The following is a 21150-nucleotide window of genomic DNA, read 5'->3' as shown; positions in this document are numbered from 1 at the left end:
TTTTAAATTGAAGTATAGTTGATTTACAATATTGTTAGTATGAACTCCATTTCAATTCATCTCTTTTCCAGTGACGCCGTCCTGTTGTTGCATCCTCCTACAACCACTGGGAAATAGGTCCCAATAGTCAAATCTTAAGAAATGCTGCAATACCATGGAAACTGTTTTTTTTGGGGGGGGTCGGGGGAGGGCAGGGAATTCCCCCATGGAAATTCTTTTTGACCATAGAGCTATGTTTTTTTTCCCTCCCATTTCGTAACATTCCACAGAACACTCCAGTTTGAAATACCAGAGGGAAGTGTGGGTATAAAATCAGGGCTAATGATAAAGATTGGGGAGTCAACAGCTTAGAAGTGATCATTTAAACAAGTGGTTCTCAAACGTTAGCGTGCATCAGAACAACTGACGGGCTTCTTAAAACACAGATTGCTGGGCCCCACCCCAGAAGACCTGATTCTGTATGCCTGGGCCTGGGCCTGAGAATGTGCATTTCTGTCTGGTTTCCAGGTGATACTGCAGCTGCTAGTCCAGGACCACACTTGGAGAGCCACTGATGTAAGTGACAGGAATAGATGACCTCTCCAAGGAGAAAGCTGAGAGAGAGAGAAGAAGAGGCTTAGGGTTACATGCTGACGTTACAGTGCAGGCTGGAGAACTCACTGAACCAGGCAGAAGGAGCAGAAAAAGGGAAAGTGATGAATTAATACTACCCAAAGGAATAGAGTTTCAGGGATCAAGTACCCAGAGGATACAAAGAGAATGAAGTAGGGTTATTAGATAAAATACAAGATTACTAGTTCAATTTGAAATTTGGATGAACAACAAATGATTTTTTTAGTATAAGTTTAATAAGTATACAAATGATGTACTTAATCCCAATTTACATGACTCGACTTATGATTTTTCGACTTAATGATGGTGTGAAAGTGGTACGTGTTGTATAGAAACCAAACTTTGAATTTTGAATTTGATCTTTTCCCGGGCTACCTATGTGCAGTGATCCTCTCTCGTGATGCTGGACAGAAAGCCATAGCTCCCAGTCAGACCGTGATCACGACAGTAAACAACCTGTACACTTACAATTCTGTACCCAGACAGCTATTGTTTTTCCCTTTCAGTACAGTATTCAATAAATTACATGAGATATTCAATAACTTATTATAAGATTGGCTTTGTGTTAGATGATTTTGCCCAACTATAGGCTAATATAAGTGTTCTGAGCACATTTAAGGTAGGCTAGGCCAGGCCATGATGTTCAGTAGGTTAGGCGTGTTAAATGCATTTTTGACTTATGACGTTTTAAATTTATGATGGGTTTATCAGGATGTAACCCCATCACAAGTCAAGGAAGATCTGTACTAAAAACATCATTCATTATTTATCTGAAATTCAAATTTAACTGGACACTGTATTTTTGTTAAATCTGGTATCCCTAAAATAAGGGTAATGGAAAGGCCCCAGCATTTGGCAAAAGGAAGGAACTTGGAGAGCCTTTCAATGGAGTGTTGAGGGCAGGAGCCAGAAGCTGCTAAGTTACAGAGGAAATGGCTGTGGAACAGGGCTGAGGTGGTCCTGCCTTGGGGCTTCCATGAAAAGGGATCCCAGCAGCTGAGTAAAGGGCTTTGCTGCTGGTCCTGCCCTAACTGTACCCCAGGCCATGAGCCAGTCTCTCTTGATGTGTGGCTTGTGCCCAAGCTCCTGGGAGCACGGGGCACTTGTGTGCTGAGTATTTGCAACTCGCACTGATGTTCTTAAATCACAAAACTGAAGAAATGTGTCCGATTCAGAACCACCTGAAACAGAGTATGTAATCAAAATGTGTTGAACTGAACGCATTTAATTTATATATAATCCATTCCTGGCAACTTTGAAAGGCCTTACTTATTTTTCTTTCTGCAAAGGTGTGGAGTAAAATAAAATTTTGCTAAGTGACCGATTAATTCACAAGGTTATGGGGGGGATTCTCATTCTGGAAAAATGTATCTCTGTATGACAACTGAGACCACAGATAATGAAGTAATATTTCACTGTATGTATAGAATCTGGCACCATGCCCAGCACGTAGTAAGGACTTAATAAAAGTACTTGTATGTGTATAGAGGATACTACACATTTTGAGCAGGGAGAAAGACTGATTTCTTGAAAAGTTAGTGCATTGCAATATTATAATTGAATGTTTAATTACATCATTATTGCAATGTATTTATAATAATACAATGTACTTGGCACACCATTCAGCATGCGGTAATCCTCAGTATGAGCTAGAATTATTGTCCTCAGTTCATATGCTACTAACTTTCCCTCGTTAGAAAGAATCAGTCTTTCTCCCTGTCCAGAATGTCCTCCATACACACAGTGGAGCCTGATCGTGGAGTGTGGTCAGGTATATACTGTGTCCAGTGAATTGCTTTCCAAAATGAAAGTCCTGCCCACCCAGCTTTTACAGAAATATTCCCAGGGTATCTATACACTCTGCTCTTCATGGAGTCAGGGCTTGTTATTGTTATTGCATTGAGAACACCTGAGGAAGACCGTTCTCTTTCAACAGTCACTGCAGCTGCTTATGGGATTTGACAATGTAATAGCTGCCATTTTTAGAGCATGGGAAAAGGTATACTAACTGAAGGAAATGGGCCTTCTTCAATAGGCAGGAGGATATTGTGCTTTTGAAATGTAAGTGGAGCTCTTGTAAGCCTTTGTTTTATATAAAGACAGTATAAAGAATGACACAGGCTGGAGGGAATAGCTTTATAGCTGGTCAAGCATTTGTGCTCTGTAGTATGTTAACAGATTTCTATTTCATTGGCTTCATTTGTCCTTCTTAAAAATGTCCCATCTTAACAAGAGCTGTTGGGGAAAAAAAATCCAGCGACAAACTTCTGGCATCTTCTTGGCAGCCAGCTGCTCAACTACTGTGTCACACTCACAAATGAAGTGATGGAAAATAGGGAGTTTTATTATGATTTCTGGTTTGAGGAAGCCACAGATTTGGTCACTAAACATGATATTCAAATGAAACTTTGTGGGAAGTTCTGCAGGGCTTGCCAACGTAACCTAGAATCTCAACTAACGTTTGAGGTTATTATAAACAGTCAATGTTCCAACAGTGGAGGACATTATTCAGCAAGTTGGAGAAAGATTCCCAGATCAGCACCTCAAAGCCCTCACATTAAGACACGGATCATCTCCAGCTCAACATGTCAGAGGAGCACTGTGCCAACACGTATAGAGTGACTTACCAATCCTGACACTCTCTGTGGAGATTCATTCCCAAAGGCTCAAGTGGAAAAAGAGGAAAAGATAAAGTGCTTCTGTCCACAATTTATGATGCTCTACAGCTGCCTGATACTTACGTATTTTTCCTAATGCTTCCGTATTGCTTAAGGTCCTGCGGATTCTTCCCAGGATGAAGATGGAGAGGAAGCACGAATGCAAGCATCACAAAACACACTCCCAAACACTGACTCAACAGAGGTCAAGTCACGGGGCTTTGTGAACATAACTCTTAATACAAAACACGATCTGGATTTCAAGAGACACACACAGAAAACTCTACACAATGTGTCAGAGCTTCCTAAAGTAATTCAGAAATCACTGAAAATATCCAAGAGAATTTTTAAAGGTGATTTTTACTGGTTTATTAGGAGGCAACGTTGTAAGGTACATGCAGGCCACTTAGTCATTGAAGGTAAATTTGCCAACAGGCCTCTCACCAAATCCATCAGCCACTGACTACTCACCTGTTGAACAGCCACAATCTGAACTTGCAGACTTTGAAGACTTCTGTGTTCTCCCAGAAGATGGTATGGAAAGTGCTGCTTTGAGATTCCCCCCTGGTGGCATAATGGCAGGGCTGAAGTCATTTGGGACATGTTTAATATCATTGATCTAATGACCAGGATTTGAGTTATCAGTTCTTTGAAGAAATAAATGTTGAGGAGGTAGGGAGTGAAACGGGAGGAGAACGCATTTATGAAGTGCAGTGGCGCTTCTGACTTAAGTACATTATGTTCGGAGTATGTTGTTAAAAATCTGTAATGGCTGGTTGTGGAAGTTACCACAAAGTGACAGTGTGCTCACCTGAAGAGGATTTCAGTGTAGCCTGTGTCCTCAAGGGAATGTAAGTCCACCGAACTGGACATCAGCTTTTTAGCAGATGTACCATGAACACTGTTTCACAGGCAAGACAGAACCTGAGTTCACAGACGTTGATGACTGATTTGTCTGGTTTTGCCTGTTTTCCTTTGGGTGTTTTTCCATGACCATATCTGCTTCCTCATCTTGATTTATATGCATAACCAGGAAAACTGGTCTTCTTGCAAAAACAGGAGTTTTGTGGTTTACCTAGGAAGAATACAGAAAATATTGCTTTCTTGTTGGTGAAGATGAACAATTTTGTGGTTTATTTCAATCTAATAAAATGTGGATTTTGTTTCAAAAACAAAACACTGTAGAGGGCTTCCCTGGTGGCGCAGTGGTTGAGAGTCTGCCTGCCGATGCAGGGGACACGGGTTCGTGCCCCGGTCCGGGGGGATCCCACATGCCACGGAGCGGCTGGGCCCGTGAGCCATGGCCGCTGGGCCTGTGCGTCCGGAGCCTGTTTTCCGCAACAGGAGAGGCCACAGCAGTGAGAGGCCCGCGTACAGCAAAAAACAAACAAACAAACAAAAAAACACTGTAGAGTAACTGTCTAGAGTTCTTAGGCGGGATGAGATGAGATAGGTGGGATGCACATGTCAGCCAAGAACATTCACCTTTGGTCATACAAGTGACCATCTAAATGTGAGTACATTATGTTTAAGTTGGTGTGTTAAGATATCACATGTGTTGTTTTCTAAATATGCAGATACCAGCTTCACTTCCCCTTCATCCTCAAGGCACATTGAATTAAAGAATCCTCAAATTTGAACATTCTCTTTTTTTTTTAGTGAATTAATTAATTTATTTTTGGCTGCATTGGGTCTCCGTTGCTGCACACGGGCTTTCTCTAGTTGCGGCGAGCGGGGGCTGCTCTTCGTTGCAGTGCGCGGGCTTCTTATTGCAGTGGCTTCTCTTGTTGTGGAGCATAGGCTCTAAGTGCATGAGCTTCATTAGTTGTGGCACATGGGCTCAGTAGTTGTGGCTCACGGGCTCAGTAGTTGTGGCTCACAGGCCCTGGAGCACAGGTTCAGTAGTTGTGGCACGTGGGCTCAGTAGTGTGGCAAACGGGCTTAGTTGGTCCATGCCATGTGGGATCTTCCCAGACCAGGAATCAAACCTGTGTCCCCTGCATCGGCAGGTGGATTCTTAACCACTGTGCCACCAGGGAAGTCCTGAACATTCTTTTTGACTTAAATGAATTTGTATTCCAAAAAGGACAGAAGACAATTTACAAAAATGCCCCCAAATAAGACAAACATTAAGGAAATGGAGAAAGTAGAAACTAAGTAAAAACTAGTGTAGGTAACATAAGATTATAACACCAGAGAGAAAGTGAGGACACGAAATTCATGCCTTCGTGTCTGGTTAGGAAGGTCACATGATTCACAGAAGACAGGAGAGTTTATCCTGTGGGGACTCCAAGATGACATCCTATAAGCTAGAAAACCATAATAATCTTTACAGCATAATAATAACCAACAGTAATCCTTACAGCAATCAGCACTGAGTACCATAGGGCTTTTTCTCATCAGGCCAATGTGAAAAGTCATCCCACATTTGGAAAATGATAGAAGGTGATTACTTGATTTTTTAAAATGCCTTTTCTATTATTAGAAAATAATATGGTTGCTTGAGTAAAAGCAGGACCTTGTCAAATGGAACTCTCACTTGATAATCTCGGGGAAGGCAAATTTGTTGGCACACTTTTTTTTTTTTAATTAATAACACAAATGATAAAAAACAGTGACAATTTATAGCCTGTGAGATTTGCAGAAACTGATAAAGTATTAGGATTTTATAGCCTGGTAGAAAAGTTACCCCAAAGGTGTTATGGTTTAATCAGCCTGAAGAAAGTTAACTAGGCATATGGTATGGAGGGGGTTCAGAACAGGCTGCCCCAGAAAGTACCACTTTCACATGTGGATTATTTTGAACTGAAAGCAATCAAGACCCAGCAGACTCAGAAAAAGCTTTTTACCTCCCTCTTAACTGCCTAAAAGAAATTAGAAAGGGGCCCTGTACCAGGAAGAGAGCTATTACCCAATATCACTTTTTCTTCTGAGAGACTTATCTGCACCTCCGGCAAACATCTGTTCACCAAACATCTGCTCTTCTCCTCTTCCCATGAATGGCCCTCCTCCATTTGAAGGCCCAGACCCTTGTCCCTTTTCTCAGCTCAGGGTGGTATATAAGCCTCAGCTGCCTGGCTGCCTTTTGAGTCTCCTATCTTTGCGGCTCTCCCTTACACAGTAATTTAAATGGTTTTTCTTTTGTTAATCTGTATTTTGCTACAAGGGCGTCTCAGCCAAGAACCTAGAAGAGTAGAGGGGAAACTGTTTTTCCTCCCCTACAGTATGAGCTATTTTACTTAGTCCTCTCCTTTCCAAATGTTAAGATCCCCATTCTTCAAATCCACTCTGCACTAGGGCATGCTGCCATCACCAGAGGTTCCCTCGGCTCTGAGTTAAAGGAGGGGGAGTTGATTGAGTTGTACTGGAAAACAAACACACTGATTTGTTTACATACTGACCATGGCTGCTTTTGTGGCATGACAGGGACCCAGTGGCCCACATAGAGTAAAATATCTACAGTTTGGGCCTTTACAGAAAAAGTCTGTCAACCCCTGAATTAAAATGAAACTTTGACTCCTGTTCCTAAACTGGTATGAAAATTTTGCTTTTCAATATCAGCTAATGTTGGTAGATGATGTGATGCCAAAAACAACTTATGGAAGCAACTCTACAGAGGGCCAAAATACTGCTGCTAAATACCAGGGACTCAGCATCTCCAAGGGTGGGTGGGGCCCAGGAATCCAGGTTTTAACACGGTCTCTGGGCGACTCACATGCACATGCAAGTTTGAGACCCGCTGGGCCCTCTGATCTAGACCGGTGGTTCTGTCCAGATTCTGCCTCAGTAGGTTTGAAGTGGGGCCAAAGATTTTGCATTTCTAATAAGCTCCTGAGTGATGCTGACGTTGCTGGTCCAAGGGCCTTAGTTTCTTGCCTGTAAATTGGAGATGATGAAAATCTATACCATTGGGTTGTTGTGAGTATTAAATGAAGTGATGAACATATATATCCTGCTCCCACCCCTCTCAAGCTGTGTCTGCTTGATCAAGGTACTCAATGTCTTGGTTCTTATAAGCAGGGATAATAATAAAAATACCCACTTCATAATAAGGTTGCGGAAAGGAGTAAATGAGATAATATATGTAAAGTAGCTAGAACGGAGCCTGGAACATAGTAAATGCTGAGTAATGTAAGATACCATTATTATTATTATCATCATCATTGTTACATAAGCTGACTGATGCAAGCAGCTATTCCATCAGCATTAGTTTCCTCTCTATTCCCTCCTACCTGTCCTCTCATCCCTACCCCTCCCTCCAAATTCTGTTGATTTCTAACATGTCTAATTAGAGAACCTCTTCAGGCTGCTGATTCAGAAATGCCCAAACCTAGTCCAGAGGATGCCACACTAATGGGGACCCTGACCCCATTTGGACCATGGTATCAGGCCCACTGCCTGCCCACGCCCAGGCTGCCTATGGCAGAGTGACCCAGGGTAACATAGGAAGCGGGTTTGCCCGTCCTTCCCATCTCGTGGGGCACAGACATTCTCAGGGTTCCTGGACAGTCTTACTTTGTAGCACATTAATCTATGTGGCACCAAGTGTACTTTTCTGAGGACACCATTAGGGACAATATATGGAAAACCTGAGAAGTCATTTCTCTTTGGCAGCACTGCCCTCCATAACAAAGCAAATGTTCCATGAAGGGTATCTGGATTTTGTTTTGGCTTCTCTTTGCTTCTTTGGGGTTTTAGTGCTGCCAGGAACTGCTTTCCAAGAACTGCTTAGGAAACCTTAATTTCTGGATTCAGGGTGGTGTTTATAGTTACATCTTTGCCTGAAATGACCAAATTAGGGCCAATCCTTTGTACAAGGGTGCACTGGCTACCAGGAGTCCTATATGGTCCTGTGGCCACCTTATCTCCAGGCATGCAAAAGACATGGTCACCGGTCATGTGTGCCTTCCACATACAAGAGCAAGACCGAGTGTGAGGTACATTTTCTTCTACAAGCCAGGTATTCAGTCTCTGCCAAACATCATCAGTATCAACAAATCCAGTATAGATTCTATGTATGGATGATGAGCTCCATGGGACCTCAGCTTGTTTTGCTGTGAGAGGATTCTGTCCAAATAAACACACTGCTAGGACCAAGATTCCCAACCAATAGGACCTAGAATAAAAGGAAAAGATCTGGGTTATCTATAGAGAATAAGCAAATGAAACAAAGTGGGGAGGGATACTAATTAATTATGCTGAGCACCTATTCTTTGCAGGAGCTGTGCTATTTGGAATCATTTAGTTTTCAAGAAAATTTGTGATAAACATATATCCCTCCCTCCCTTCCTCCATCCCCTCTATCCGTCCCTCCTTCCTTCTTTTCTCCCTCTCTGAATAATTCAGTCAAAAAAACCATTTGACAGGACTTCCCTGGTGGTCCAGTGGTTAAGACTCTGCACTTCCACTGCAGGGGGTGTGGGTTCAATCCTTGTTAGGGAAGTTCCACATGCTGCACAGTGCGGCCAAAAAAAAAAAAAAAAAAAAACAAAGCCATTTGACAACCTCCCCTCCCCTCCTTTTCCCCTCACTTCCCTTCCCTTGAAGGCAGAAGGGGCTGTAGAGGCAGCAGCACAGGGGCTGGGAAGCCAAGGAGGTAACCACTGCGCTAGGGAGATTGGTCACATAGGGGGAACTGAGTGGGGAAAAAAAAACAACAACTATATTGAGAATAATGGGAGCCACGTTTCCTGCTGTTTGGAGAAGAGATTTGCAAGTATGGCAAGGGGGAAGGCTAGAAAAAACCCTGGTGTGCTAGACTGGAATTGAAGGTATTGGTGTGAACTCTTTTAGATAGTTAGCTAGCTAGCTATTGAAAGAGATACAGTTATATGAGTGTGTGTACATGTATTTATACACACATATATAGATATAAATGTTTTGTAGATCCAGCCTCTCAGAGGGTCTAGTGGTGATGACATACCAGTAGCAATGAGCACACTTACTGCCTAGATCTTAAGTTTTTAAACACTAAGGAGCGGGGGATTGGAAACAAGATGGTGGAGTAGAAGGCCCTTGAGCTCACCTCAAGGTCTCAGGACAACATCAAGAACACAACTAACTGCTGAACAGCCATCAATAAAAGAGACTGGAACCTACTAAAAAAATATTCTACAGCCAAAGACACAAAAAAGAAACCAAATGAAACAGTAGGAGGGGCGCACGGGTGATCTAATCAAATGCTATACCTCCCGGATGAGCAACCTACAAACTGAAGAATAATTATATCACAGAAGTCTTCCCACAGGAGGAAGAGTTCTGAGCCCCATGTTAGGCTCCCCAGCCTGAGGGCCTGGCATGGGGAGGATGAACCCCCGGAGCATTTGGCTTTGAAGGTCAGTGGGGCTCAATCACAGTAGCTCCACAGGACTGGGGGAAACAGAGACTCTACTCTTGGAGGGTGCACACAAGGTCTCATATACACTGTGACCCAGGGCAAAAGCAGTGACTTCAAGGAGTCTGGGCCAGACCTACGTGCTGGTCTCAGAGGGGGCTGGGGGGAGGGTGGCCATGGCTCTCTCTGGAGTCATAAAAGCCGGTGGCAGAAATATCAGAGAGTGTTCATCTACTTGAACTCTTGTTGGAGGCAAACATCTTGCTTGGGTAATTAGCACCAAGATCTGGCTCCATCCAGAGCCTGGAGGCTCCAGTGCGTCAGGCCAAACAACCAACAGGGCGGGAACACAACCTATCCATCAGCAGACAGTCTCCTTAAGGACTTCCTGAGCCCACAGCCACATTTAGACATGCCCTGAGACATGGCCATGCCCATCGGAGAGCCAAGAACCAGCTCATCCACCAGTGGGCAGGCACTGACCCCTCCCACCAGGAAGCCTGCACAAGCCTCTAGACCAGCCTCATCCACCAGAGGGCAGACACCAGAAGCAAGAAAACTACAATCCAGCAGCCTGTGGAACTGAGTCTGCAAAGGCAAGTCAGAACCTACCCTGGGACCATGGTCATTGGCCCTTAGATGACAAGAGGGGAGTGCACTGCTGGGACATATAGGACATCCCCTACAGACGGCCACTTTTCCAAGGTCGAAAAACATAACATTCCACACACATAAAAATACAAATAGAAATTGAGACAAAATGACATGGCAGAGGAATACGTTTCAGACGAAGGAACAAGATAAACCCCCAGAAGAACAACTAAGTGACATGGAGCTAGACAATCTACCCAAGAAAGAGTTCAGAGTAATGACTGTGAAGATGATCCAAGAACTTGGGAAAAGAATGGATGCACAGAGGGAGAAGTTACAAGAAGTTTTGAACAAAGAGTTAGAAAATATAGAGAGCAACCAAACCGAGTTGAAGAATACAATAACTGAAATGAAAAATACACTAGAAGGAATCAATAGCAGAATAAATGAGGTGGAAGAATGGGTAAGTCAGCTGGAAGACAGAGTTGTGGAAATCAGCCATGGAACAGAATAAAGAAAAAAGAATGAAAAGAAATGAGGACAATCTAAGAGACCTCTGGGACAATGACAATCACACCAACATTCACATTATAGGGGTCTCAGAAGCAGAAGAGAGAAAGAAAGAGCCTGAGAAAATGTTGGAAGAGATAACAGCTGAAAACTTCCCTAACATGGGAAAGGAAACAGTCACCCAAGTCCAGGAAGCACAGAGAGTCCCAGACAGGATAAACTCAAGGAGCAATAAGCTGAGACACAGTAATCAAATTGACAAAAATTAAAGATAAAGAGAAAACATTAAAGGCAACAAGGGAAAAGCAACAAATAACATACAAGGGAAACCCATAAGGTTACCAGCTGATTTTTCAGCAGAAAGTCTGCAGGCCAGAAGGGAATGGCATCATATATTTAAAGTGATGAAAGGGGAAAACCTATAACTAAGAATACTCTACCCAAGTAAAACTATCATTCAGATTTGATGGAGAAATCAAAAGCTTTACAGACAAGCTAAAGCTAAAAGAATTCAGCACCACCAAACCAGCTTTACAACAAATGCTAAAGGAACTTCTCTAGGTGGAAAAGGCTGCAACTAGAGACAAGAAAACTATGAGAAGACCTAAATAGACATTTCTCCAAAGTAGACATAAAGATTGCCAACAAACACATGAAAAGATGCTCAACATCACTAATCCTTAGAGAAATGCAAATCAAAACCATAATGAGCTATCACCTCACACCAGTCAGAATGGCCATCATCAAAAAATCTAGAAACAGTAAATGCTGGAGAGGGTGTGGAGAAAAGGGAATCCTCTTGCGCTGTTGATGGGAATGCAAATTGATACAGCCACTATGGAGAACAGTATGGAGGTTCCTTAGAAAACTAAAAATAGAACTACCATATGACCAAGCAATCCCACTACTGGGCATATACCCTGAGAAAACCATAATTCAAAAAGATACACATACCACAATGTTCATTGCAGCACTATTTACAATAGCCAGGACACTGAAGCAACCTAAATGCCCATTGACAGGTGAATGGCTAAAGAAGATGTGGCACATATATACAATGGAATATTACTCAGCCATAAAAAGGAACGAAACTGAGTTATTTGTAATGAGGTGGATGGACCTAGAGTCTGTGATACAGAGTGAAGTAAGTCAGAAAGAGAAAAACAAATACTGTATGCTAACGCAAATATACGGAAACTAAAATAAAACGGTACTGATGAACCTAGTGGCAGGGCAGGAATAAAGATGCAGACGTAGAGAACAGACTTGAGGACACAGTGGGGGAAGGGGAAACTGGGACGAAGTGAGAAAGTAGCATTGATATACATACACTACCAAATGTAAAATGGATGGCTAGTGGGAAGCTGCTGCATAGCACAGGGAGATCAGCTCAATGCTTTGTGACGACCTAGAGAGGTGGAAGGGAGGCTCAAGACAGAGGGGATATGGTGATATATGTATACATATAGCTGATTCACTTTGCTGCACAACAGAAACTAACACAACATTGTAAAGCAATTATACTCCAATAAAGATATAATAAAATAAAAAAAGAGAAAACTATTAAATGGGAAAGCTACCAGTAAAGGCAAACATACAGTAAAGGTAGGAAATCATCCACACACAAATGTGATATATAAACCAGTAATCCTGAGAGAAGAAAAGTACAAATGCAGGATATCTGAAATGCATTTGAAATTGAGAGATCAGCACCTTAAAACAATTATGTATATATAGACTGCTAAATCAAAACCTCATGGTAGCCACAAACCAAAAGGCTATAATAGATATACATACAAAAAAGAAAAAGGAACCTAAACACAACACTAAAGATAGACATCAAATCACAAGAGAAGAGAACAAAAGAGGAAAGGAAGAAAAAAGACTTACAAAAACAAATCCAAAACAATTAACAAAATGGCAATAAGAACATACATATTGATAATTACCTTAAATGTAGACAGATTAAATGCTCTATTTCCAAAAGACATAGACTGGATGAATGGATACAAGAACAAGACCTGTATATATGCTCTCTACAAGAGAACTGCTTCAGATCTAGAGACCCATAGAAACTGAAAGTGAGGGTATGGGAAAAGGTATTCCATGCAAATGGAAATCAAAAGAAAGCTGGAGTAGCAATACTCATATCAGACAAAATAGACTTTAAAATAAAAACTGTTACAAGAGACAAAGAAGGTCACTGCATAATGATAAAGGGATCCAATCAAGAAGAAGATAACAACAATTGGAAATATATGTGCACCCAACATAGGAGCACCTCAATATATAAGGCAAATGTTAACAGACATAAAAGGAGAAATTGACAGTAACACAATAACAGTGGAGGACTTTAACACCCCACTTACAACAGTGGGCATATTATCCAGACAGAAAATCAATAAGGAAACACAGGCCTTAAATGACACATTAGACCAGATGGACTTAATTGATATTTATAGAGCACTCCATCCAACAGCAGCAGAATACACATTCTTTTCAAGTGCACATGGAACATTCTCCAGGATAGATCACATGCTGCGCCACAAAGCAAGCCTTGGTAAATTTAAGAAAACTGAAGTCAAGCATCTCTTCCAAATACAACATTATGAGATTAGAAATCAACTACAAGGGACTTCCCTGGTGGCGCAGTGGATAGAACTCCACACTCCAGGGGGAGGCTGGGTTTGATCCCTGGTCAGGGAACTAGATCCCACATGCATGCCACAACTCAGAGTTCACATGCCGCAACTAAGGAGCCCGCGAGCTGCAACTATGAATCCTGTGAGCCGCAACTAAGACCTAGTGCAACCAAATTAATAAATAAATATTTTTAAAAAATCAACCACAGAGGGGCTTCTCTGGTGGCGCAGTGGTTGAGAGTCCGCCTGCCGGTGCAGGGGACATGGGTTTGTGCCCCGGTCCGGGAAGACCCCACATGCCACAGAGTGGCTAGGCCCGTAAGCCATGGCTGCTGAGCCTGCACGTCTGGAGCCTGTGCTCTGCAACGGAGAGGCCACAACAGTGAGAGGCCTGCGTACCACACACACAAAAAAAATCAACTACAGAAAAAAACTGCAAAAAACACCAACACGTGGAGGCTAAACAACATGCTACTAAATAACCAATGGATCGCTGAAGAAGTCAAAGAAGAAACAGAAAAATATCTAGGGACAAATAAAAATGAAAACACGACAATCCAAAACCTATGGGATGCAGCAAAAGCAGTTCCACAAGGGAAGTTTATAGCAACAAAAACTTACCTCAGGAAACAAGAAAAATCTCAAATAAACAACCTAACCTTAAACCTAAAGCAACTAGATAATGAAGAACAAACAAAACCCAAAGTTAATAGAAGGAAGGAAATCATAAAGATCAGAGCAGAAATAAATGAAATAGAAATGAAGAAAACAATAGCAAAGATCAATGAAACTAAAAGCTGTAGTGAGGTGGATGGACCTAGAGACTGTCAAACAGAGTGAAGTAAGTCAGAAAGTGAATAATAAATACCGTATGCTAACACATATATATGGAATCTAAAAAAATGGTCATGAAGAACCTAGGGGGAAGATGGGAATAAAGACACAGACCTACTAGAGAATGGACTTGAGGATATGGGGAGGGGGAAGGGTAAGCTGGGACAAAGTGCGAGAGTGGCATGGACATATATACACTACCAAACGTAAAATAGATAGCTAGTGGGAAGCAGCTGCATAGCACAGGGAGATCTGCTCGGTGCTTTGTGACCACCTAGAGGGGTGGCATAGGGAGGGTGGGAGGGAGGGAGACGCAAGAGGGAAGAGATATGGGGACACATGTATATGTATAACTGATTCACCTTGTTATAAAGCAGAAACTAACACACCATTGCAAAGCAATTATACTCCAATAAAGATGTTAAGAAAAAAAGAAACTAAAAGCTGATTCTTCGATAGGATAAACAAAATTCATAAACCTTTAGCCAGACTAATCAAGAAAAAAAAGGGAGGGGGGCCCAAATCAATAAAACTAGAAATGAAAAAGGAGAAGTTACAACTAACACCACGGAAATAAAAAGGACCATAAGAGATTACTACAGGCAACTATATGCCAAGAAAATGGATAACCTGGAGAAATGGACAAATTCTTAGAAAGGTACAATCACCCAAGACTGAACCAGGAAGAAAGAGAAAATATGAACAGACCAATTACAAGTACTGAAATTGAATCTGTGATTGAAAAACTCTCAACAAACAAAAGTCCAGGGCCAGATGGCTTCACAGGCAAATTCTATGAAACATTTAGAGAAGAGTTAACACCCATTCTTCTGAAAGTATTTCAAAAAATTGCAGAGGAAGGAACACTTCTAAACTCACTCTATGAGGCCACGATCACCCTTATACCAAAACCAGACAAAGATACCACAAAAAAAGAAAATTACAGGCCAATATCACTGATGAACATAGACACAAAAAACCTCAACAAAATACTACTGAACCAAATCCAATGATACATTGAAAGGATCGTATACCATGATCAAGTGGCATTTATCCCAGAGATGCAAAGATTTTTCAATATCTGCAAATCAATCAGTGTGATATATCACATTAACAAATTGAAGAATAAAAATCATATGATCATCTTAATAGATGCAGAAAAAGCTTCTTAATAAAGTTCAATATCCATTTATGATCAAAACTCTCCAGAAAGTGGGCATAGATGGAACCTACCTCAACACAATAAAGGCCATATATGACAAACTCACAGCTAACATCATACTCAATGGTGAAAAGCTGAAAGCATTCTCTCAAAAATCAGAAACAAGACAAGGATGTCCACTCCTGCCACTTTTATTTAACATAGTTTTGGAAGTCCTAGCCACAGCGATCAGAGAAGAAAAAGAAATAAGAGGAATCCAGATTGGAAAAGAAGAAGTAAAACTGTCACAGTTTGCAGATGACATGATACTACACATAGAAAATCTAAACACATTACCAGAAAACTGCTAGAGCTCAACAATGAATTCGATAAAGTTGCATGATACAAGATTAATATACAAATCTGTTGCATTTCAATACATTAGCAACAAAAGATTAGAAAGAGAAATTAACAAAACAATCCCATGTACCACTGCATCAAAAAGAACAAAATACCTAGGAATAAACCTATTTAAGGAGGCAAAAGACCTGTACTCCAAAAACTATAAGATGCTGATGAAAGAAATTGAAGATGACACAAACAGAAAGATATACCATGTTCTTGGATTGGATGAATCAATACTGTCAAAATGACTATACTACCCAAGGCAATCTGCAGATTCAATGCAATCCTTACCAAATTACCAATGGTACTTTTCACAGAACTAGAACAAAAATTTTTTAAATTTGTATGGAAACACAAAAGACCCTGAATAGCCATAGCAATCTTGAGAGAGAAAAATGGAGCTGGAGGAATCAGGTTCCCTGACTTCACACTGTATTACAAAGCTATGATAATCAAAGCAGTATGGTACTGGCACAAAAACAGGAATATAGATCAATGGTACAGGAATAGAAAGCCCAGAAATAAACCCACACACCTATGGTCAACGAATCTACAACAAATGGGACAAGAATATACAATGGAGAAAAGACAGTCTCTTCAGTAAGTGGTAATGGGAAAACTGAACAGCTACATGTAAAAGAATGAAATTAGAACATTCTCTAATACCATACACAAAAACAAACTCAAAATGGATTAAAGACCTGACTGTAAAACCAGATATTATAAAACTCCTAGAAGAGGGGCTTCCCTGGTGGTGCAGTGGTTAAGAACCCGCCTGCCAATGCAGGGAACATGGGATTGATCCCTAGCCCAGGAGGATCCCACATGCCACGGAGCAACTAAGCCCATGCACCACAACTACTGAGCCTGCGCTCTAGAGCCCACGAGCCACAACTACTGAGTCCGCATGTCACAACTACTGAAGCCCACGCACCTATAGCCTATGCTATGCAACAAGAGAAGCCACGACAATGAGAAGCCTGCACACTGCAATGAAGAGTAGCCCCTGCTTGCCACAAATAGAGAAAGCCTGCACACAGCAATGAAGACCCAACACAGCCAAAAATAAAAACAAATAAAGTAATTAATTAAAAAAAAGAAAACTCCTAGAAGAAAACATAGGCAGAACACTCTTTGACATAAATCACAGCAATATCTTTTTGGATCCATTTCCTGGAGTAATGGAAATAAAAACAAAAATAAACCAATAGGACCTAATTAAACTTAAAAGCTTTTGCATAGCAAAGGAAACCATAAACAAAACAAAAAGACAACCTACAGAATGGGAGAAAATATTTGGAAATGATGCAAACAACAAGGGATTAATCTCCAAAATATACCAACAGCTCATACAGATCAATATCAAAAAAACCCAAACAAACAACCCAATCAAAAAATGGGCAGAAGATCTAAATAGACATCTCCAAAAAGACATACAGATGGCCAAAAGGCACATGAAAAGATGTTCAACATTGCTAACTAATAGAGAAATGAAAATCAAAACTAGGTATCACCGGGCAGAATAGCCATCATCAAAAAGTCTACAAATAATAAATGCTGGAGAGGGTGTGGAGAAAAAGGAACTCTCCTACACTGTTGGTGGGAATGTAAATTGGTACAGCCACTATGGAGAGCCGTATGGATGTTCTTTAAAAAACTAAAAATAGAGCTACCACATGATCCTTCAATCCCACTCCTGGGCATATACTCGGAGAAAACCATAATTTGAAAAGATATTTGCACCCCAGTGTTCACAGCAGCACTGTTTACAAGACATGGAAGCAACCTAAATGTCCATCGACAGATGAATGAATAAAGAAGGTGTGGTGGGTATACATATACATATATATATAATGGAATATTACTCAGCCATAAAAAAAGAATGAAATAATGTCATTTGCTGCAACATGTATGGACCTAGAGATTCACTTCATACTAAGTGAAGTAAGCCAGACAGAGAAAAACAAATATCATATGATACGGCTTATATGATACAAAAATGATACAAATAAATTTATATACAAAACAGAAACAGACCCACAGACATAGAAAACAAACTTTTGGTTACCAAAGGGGAAAGAGGAGGGGGAGGGATAAATTAGGAGTTTGGGATTAACATATACATACTACTATATATGAAATAGATAACGAACAAGGACCTACTGTTTAGCACAGGGAACTATACTCGATATCTTGTAAAAACCTATAATGGAAGAGAATGTTAAAAAAAAAACAGAAGAATATATAACTGAATCACTTTATTGTACACCTGAAACTAACACAACATTGCAAATCAACTATATTTCAATAAAAATTAAAAAAAACAACAACAACACTAAGAGGAACCAGGGCTACTTGGGGGAATGGTTGATTCCAGGTCTGGGGCAGGGAAGGAACATGATGAGCCTGGAGCATCTTCTTGCACCAGAATGTAAGAAAATGCTCAAAGAATGATAGGGTCACATCAAAAGAATAAAGGAGTCAACTTGTAGGGGATTTTATCAGCCAAATGTGGGACAAGTTGAGGATTAAAATAAATAACAGATTACAAGCCACTGAATGAAATAGGAATTCACAAATCCATACTGATATACATGAATAAACGAATGAATGAGGAGGAGGGAAAAGCTCTTCCTTATAGTAGAATGACAACTACTACATGTAGAAGAAATGATGGAAACAGAAAATCACAATCGGACAACTGTCACGATGGTAGTTAATTCATGTGGGAATCACCAATAGATGTTAAAGTTGGTGCATGCGGGTTTAACATATATAGGGTATTGGTATATTTTTGGGAGTATCTCCCCACAAAATACTTATAAATTACAAAGGGAAAAATAATGACTTTATGGTGTAGAAAACTGACAGGCACTTTAACTTGCCAGATGACTGAGGTTGGCATCACCAGGGGTGGGATGAGTTAACACAGAGTTGCTTCCTGAGGTCATCCATGGAAAACAGCACAGCATCTTCTGCAGCATTCCCATCTGCGTCTGGTTGTGAGGAAACCTCAGAATGACCCTCGTTGACAGATATCTTACAGAATGAAAAGCCTGTACCCTTTAAAACTGTTAATGTTGTGAAACAGAGGGAAAGACTGAGGAAAATGTTCCAGGTTGAAGGAAACTAACAAGATGCAAAACTCAGTGATTCTGGATGGGATGCTGAACCAGAAAGGAAAATGACATGTTGAAACACTTTTTGGAATTTGAAGGGGCCTGTGGGTTGAACAGTAGTGTCCAATCGATGGTGATTTCTTGTTTTGGATGGATGAATTAGCATGAGTTAGAGTCCTTATTTGGGGGCAGGGTGGAATTGAGTATACTGTCTTTAACCTGCTCTCAAATGATTCATAAAAAAGAATGAGGGGGAGTGGTGTGCAAAGGTAAGAGAGAGAGAAAGAATTATAAAAGATAGTGTAAATGTGGTAAAATGTTGAAAACTGAAAATTTGGGGAGAAGATATGGGAGCTCTTTGTACTGACAAGAGGTGAAGTAACAGGCAAAGGATCCATGATTGGTGGGTAATTTAGTAATATGTACAAATTTTGAGAAAAATATAACGTACCAAAAACTGACCAAGAAGAAATAGACAGTCTGAGTAGTCCTTTAATCAACAAAGAAATTGAATTAGTAGTGAAATATTTTTCCACTTATTAGACACTAGGCTCAAATGGCTTTTCCAAGAGAATTTTAATAAATGTTCAAGGAACAAATAATTCCAATCTTACACAACTTCTTCCTGAGAAAAGAAAAATAGGAAACACTACTCAACTCATTTAAGAGGTTGCCCTAATCAAGACATCAAAACGAAAGAGACCATGGTAAATTACACACTAAGCTCACTCATGAACACAGATTCAAAAATCTTAATAGGATATTAGCAAATTTAATCCAGCAATGAATAAAATAATAACCCATAATGACCAAGATGGGTCTACCAAAGGAACACAAGGCTGGTTTAACATTAAGCAATCTTTTAGTATAATTCACCACATTAATTGATTAAGGGAGAAAAAGTATAGGATCATATTATTAGATGCAGAGAATGCATTTGATAAAACTCAACATCCATTCATGATAATAATTCTCAGCAAGACAGTAGAGAAAGGACCTTTCTTAAGCTGATTAGAGGCATCTACCGTGAGCATTTAATAAAGTTCAACATCTGATTTAAAAAAAAATAGAAGTGAATTTGCATAATATGATGAAGGACAGCTATCAAAAGCCTACAGCAAAAACCATACTTTAAAGTTTAACATTAAAATAGTTTCCTCTAAAATCAGGAACAAGAAAAGATGCCTGTGACTTTTTCTCTACTCAACATTTCCCTAGCGATTCTAAAGTGCGGTAAGACAAGAAAATGATATAAAAGGTTTGAAGATTAGAAAGATACAAATAAAATTTTCATTATTTATAGATAATATAGGTTCAGTCTAGAAAACAAAAGAAACTAAAAATAAATAGTATTAGAATTAATAAAATTTAGCAAGATTGCTTAATATAAGATTAATATATAAAAATCACTTGCATTTCTATATATTAGGCACAAATACATACAAATACAACTTTTAAAAAGATGTTATTTATAATAGCAACAAAACATAAGATTAAATCATAAAATATATGCAGAATCTTCGTGGAGAAAAATCTTAAAACCTTTTGAAAAACCCAATATACAAAGTTAACACAGATACACCATGTTCAGGGATGTGAAGCCTCTATATCTCAAACTGATCTATAAATTCAATGCACTTCCAATCAACATGTCAGAGGAACTTTTTGAGGAATGTGACACTATGATTCTAAAACTTACATGGAAGATTAAAGGGTCAAGAATAACCAAGAGGGACTTCCCTGGTGGTCCAGTGGTTAAGACTCCACACTCCCAATGCAGGGGGCCTGGGTTTAATCCCTGGTTGGGGAACTAGATCCTGCATTCATGCTGCAACTAAGAGTCCACACACCACAGCTAAGAAGTCCGCATGCCGCAACTAAGAAGTCCACATGACACAACTAAAGATCTCACATGCTGTAACGAAGATCCTGCACGCCGCAACTAAGACCCGGAACAGCCTAAATAAATATTTTTTAAAACATTAAAAATAAGAGAGAGAATAACCAAGATATTCCTGAAGAAAATAAGGTGTTTTGGGTGGGTGGTAAGGGGGCAGAGGTGTAATCAACCAATGGTATACAATATAGAACCCAGAAACAGACTCATGTGTATATGGAAATCTGATACATGACAGAGGTGACACAGTCGATCAATGAGAAAATGGTGCTGGGATAACTGATAATCCAAGTGGAAAAAAAACTGGATCCCTACCTTACATCATACACTAAAATAAATTCTAGATGAATGAGGAACAAATATAAAAAGGAAAAACTTATGGCTTTTTTTTTTTTTTTTTTTTTTTTT

This window comes from Lipotes vexillifer, unplaced genomic scaffold, assembly GCF_000442215.2.
Source record: "Lipotes vexillifer unplaced genomic scaffold, Lipotes_vexillifer_v1.1 scaffold384, whole genome shotgun sequence".
Taxonomy (NCBI): domain Eukaryota; kingdom Metazoa; phylum Chordata; class Mammalia; order Artiodactyla; family Lipotidae; genus Lipotes; species Lipotes vexillifer.
Note: the sequence above shows the minus strand (reverse complement) of the source record.